Below are 4,842 nucleotides of genomic sequence, written 5' to 3'. Positions count from 1 at the left end.
CAAAGCTATGGTTGAAAAAGAAACAGGTCTGCAAATAAAATGCCTAAGGTCAGATGGAGGGGGAGAGTACCTCTCAAATGAGTTTGCAAGGTTCTTGCAGGAGCATGGTATTAAGCAGCAATATTCATGCAGCCATACCCCACAACAAAATGGAATTGCAAAAAGAAAAAACATGCATATTGGAGAGGTATCTCGGGCTATGCTAAATGAAAAAGATCTACCAGATTATTATTGGGCTGAAGCAGTTGCTACAGCAGTCTATATAATGAACAGGACTCCCACTGCAGTAATACATGGCATGACGCCAGAGGAGATGTATACTGGTAGGAAACCAGATATTTCTCATCTGAAGATTTTTGGTTGCATTGCCTATGTCCATGTGCCAAATGAGTTGAGGTCCAAGTTGGATCCAAAAGCTGAGAAGTGCATCTTTATTGGTTATTCTCTGCAGCAGAAAGGGTATAGATGCTATAACCCTTCTACACGTAAGTTCACAGTGAGCAGAGATGTTGTTTTTTATGAGATGAGCAGCTGGTATAAACCAGTAAATGTGATGATTGATGTAGATGCACAAAATGGTAATGCTGCACAGAATGCACAGCAGCAATCACAAAATATCAGTGGACCTGGAGTGTCCTCTACCAGTGGTTCACATACTTCGCCATGGACAGGCAGATTGAGATCAGGAGAATCTCCTCAAAGCAATGCAGATAGTGGTATGCAGGTATCACGAAAAGGAAAAGAGAAGGTAGATCAGCCCATGTTTGATGTGAATGCAGGTCACTCTTATGTGGATGGTGAATCCAGTGGCTCAGAACAGAGCATTGATGATGAGTTGGGTATTCCTTCTGTTGTTACACCTGGAGTAAGGAAGACCAGGGATGTTTTGAGAGCACCTGGAAGTGAGCCTATTTTGCGCAGGTCTACCAGGGTTAGGTATAGGCTGAAATATGATGGATTTACAACCATTCACTATGCCTATATGGTCAAAGTGATACAGGAACCAGAACCCACTTCTTTTGAGCAAGCCATGGGAAACGAAAAATGGGAGAAAGCCATGGATGAAGAAATGGATGCCTTGGATGCTAATGCTACATGGGAATTGGTGCCTTTGCCTAAAGGCAAGAATGCAATTGGTTGTAAGTGGGTTTATAAGATCAAGCACAATGCAGATGGTTCTGTGAATAGATACAAGGCAAGATTAGTTGTCAAGGGGTATGCACAGACGTATGGCAAAGGCAAGATTAGTTGTCAAGGGGTATGCACAGACATATGGCATTGATTATGAAGAAACTTTCAGCCCGGTTGCAAGGATGGCAACTGTAAGAGCAACCATTGCTATGGCTGCATCAAAGGGATGGTCTTTACATCAAATGGATGTAAAGAATGCCTTCTTGCATGGTGATTTGCAAGAAGAGGCAGAAATTTGAGATGAAGGATTTGGGAGAGCTGCGTTATTTCTTGGGCATTGAGGTGATTAGATCACCAAGTGGGATACAGCTCTTGCAGAGGCAGTATGGACTGGACATGCTGTCCAAATATGGGATGACAGGCTGTAAGCCTATTTCAGTTCCTTTGGAGCAGAATGTGAAGCTGAGCGCAGATGCAGGTGAGATTCTGGAAGACCCTACTATGTACAGACGCATAGTAGGAAGTTTGATTTACATGACTATTACCAGGCCAGATTTGAGCTATGCTATTGGGTTGGTAAGTCAGTTTATGCAGGCTCCAAGGAAACCGCATTTGGATGCGGCTAGACGCATACTCAGGTATGTGAAGTCCACATTGCAGTATGGACTTTTTTATGAGGCTGGGATTCAGATACAGTTGCATGGATACACTGATGCTGATTGGGCTGGTAGCATTTCAGATAGACGATCTACCAGTGGATATGTGTTCTCTTTTGGGAGTGCTGCAGTCACTTGGAGCAGCAAGAAACAACCTACAGTTGCCTTGTCGAGCACAGAGGCTGAGTACAGGGGTGCAGCAATGGCTGCATGTGAGGTAGCTTGGTTGCATAAGCTACTTTATGATATGCATCAATCTACAGATGGGCCGGTTGTCATTTATTGTGACAACATGAGCAGTATACATTTGGCAAAGAACCCAGTCTTTCATGCCAGAACAAAGCACATTGAGGTGCATTATCACTATGTGCGGGAGAAGGTTTTACTAGGTCTTATTGATCTAGTTTATGTCAGCACAGAGGATCAGGTAGCTGACATATTCACGAAAGCATTGGGCGCAGAGAAGCTGCGCAAGTTCAGAGACCTGCTTGGTGTGCAGGAATTGGGATTGAGCTCGAGGGGGAGTGTTGAGATATCGAGCTCCACTCGCGATATGCCAGGGTGACTATTGTGCATTTATGTCACCGACTTGTTAGCTAGAGATGCGGTTGGTACACCGCCCACGAATAATAGCTGGATGACAGCTATCCTTATCTACACTAGTTCGTGGCTCAGTTAGTATGCCACCTTAGTTAGTTGAGTTTGGTTTGAGACCCACATATAGGGTTCTTCTATTTTTTTGTACTAGAGTTCTTTTGGCTTACACAACTAAGAAGAGGAAAACTGTTTTCAGCCTCCACCTTTGTGTGTATTCCCCCATTGTGTATGTGAGAAAGCCGCAAGTGAGACTCCTTCCCTCTCTCCCACAATCTTCACAGAAGATGCCTCTCTAGCAAGTCTCTTCCAAGAGCCTTCGTGAAGATGTCCATAGCATTCTCTGTAGTCAGACAGTACACCAAGTCGACCTCTCCATCCTTGATGAGCTCGTGTACAAAGTGATATTGAATCTCAATGTGTTTTGTGCGAGCGTGGTACATAAGGTTCTTGGCAATTGCCATGCAACTTTGATTGTCACATGATAACTGGGTAGGGTTGTTCTGTACTGCACCCATGTCCCTTAAAATCCTCCTCAACCACACTGCCTCACAAGAGGCAAAACATGCTGATTTTTGTACGCAGCCTCGGTAGAAGAAAGAGCAACTGTAGGTTGCTTCTTGCTGACCCATGACACAGCTCCAGATCCAAGTGAGAAACAGTAACCTGTCACTCATCTCCTGCTGTCCACGTCTCCTGCCCACTAATCCATCACAGAATCCGGTCAAGATGTTGCCCTTGGTATAGGTGATGCCATAATCAAGTGTGCTTTTGATGTATTTTAGCACCCACATCCCTACCCTCCAATGGTTCTCTCGGGGCTTTTTGGAAAACCTGCCTAGTACACCAGTCGCAAAACTAAGATCTGTTTTGGTTCTTGCCAGACTTCAATCTCCAAACAGAAATGCATCACCGAGGTCTGTCATTTCAAACTCTCTTCCTAGCAATTGCTTTGTCTGCGAGATCTTCTCTTCATGGTTCCCTGTTATGACAAGGTCGTCCACAAAAAGTATCCAAATAATCAAAACCATGTACCTGTGCAAATCCTTTTGCCATGAGCCAAGCCTTGTACTTATCCAATGTGCCATCGGGGACTTGTACTTGGTCTTGTACACCCACTTGGTGCCGATTACCTTGCATTTTAGTGGTTCATCCACAAGGTCCCAAGTGTTGTTCTTCATTATGGAGCCATACTCCGCCGACTGCATAGCCTCCATCCACCTATCATCACCCTGTGCCTATTCAAGACACTTGGGTTATTCAGCACGGATCACCTCTGTCATCAAAGCAAAGTTGACCAAGTGTTCCTATGCCCTTCTTTGCTCCTCTAACCGCTTGGACCAGCGGTGTTCAAATAGTTCCTCCTCAATGGCTAGAGGTTCTCTGCTGTCCAAAAGCTACTTTACCTTCAAGAATGGCCATTGCCGTTGTGGTTTTGCAGGCTCTTCTTCCTCTTCTTTATCTTGAATCCTCCCAAGCACCATTGAGGGAGTTCGGTCTACTGTTGGTGGTTGTACTGGATGGATATTTTGGTCCTGGTTGTCTGGGAAGGAAGCATCCTCCTCCAATTGATGCGGCTGTTCTTAGAAGACCACATCGCAACTTACTATTACCTTCTTGGTAACAGGATTATAGAGACGGTAACCCTTCCCCTCTTCACTGTAGCCCAAGAAAATACACTTCCGGCTCTTTGGTTCCCATTTGGTCTTGTTAGCATCAAGGACATGCACAAAACAGTAACATCCAAAAACTCTAAAATGTGCAGCTCAAGGTTTCTTACCAGAAAAGGCCTGCAGTGGAGTCATCCCATTCACAGCCTTCGTGTAGCTACGATTCAAAATGTAAATTGCCGTGTTACATCCTTCAGCCCAGAAAGTCTTTGGCAAATCTTTCCCTTTCATCATACTCCTACCCATTTCGCAGATGACGTGCATCTTGCACTCTGCTACTCCATTTTGCTAGGAAGCATGTGGCAGGGGTTTCTGCCTCTCGATCCTGTGACTTTTGCAGTAACTTTTGAATTCACTTGATGTGAACTCACCACCTCTGTTTAATCTCAACTTCTTCACCTTCCTCCCCGTTTCTTTCTCGGCCATTACATGCCATTCTTTGAACTTACTAAGAGCCTCATCTTTAGTCTTCAGGAAGTATATCCATATCCTTCTACTATAGTTGTCGATCAGCGTCATGAAGTAGTAGCAACCACCCAAAGCTTCTGTCTCCATCTTTACGTAGAGGTCCGTGTGAACGAGCTCTAGAGGAGCATTTTCCCTGCTGGCCTCTTTAGGAAAGGCCTGCCGATGCTGCTTGCCCCCATCATGCAAGCTTCACATACATCGGGTAGATCTGTAATTTTTGGTAGGTCTGCAATCATTCCACTTTTATTATGCATCTCCTTTAAAGAACTATGGTTTAGGTGACCAATCCTCTCATGCCATAGCTTAGTGTTTCTCACATCGGC

The sequence above is a fragment of the Dipteris shenzhenensis genome, chromosome 15, assembly GCF_047967505.1.
Source record: "Dipteris shenzhenensis isolate YYH24624 ecotype China chromosome 15, Dip_SZ_1.0, whole genome shotgun sequence".
NCBI lineage: Eukaryota > Viridiplantae > Streptophyta > Polypodiopsida > Gleicheniales > Dipteridaceae > Dipteris > Dipteris shenzhenensis.
Note: the sequence above shows the minus strand (reverse complement) of the source record.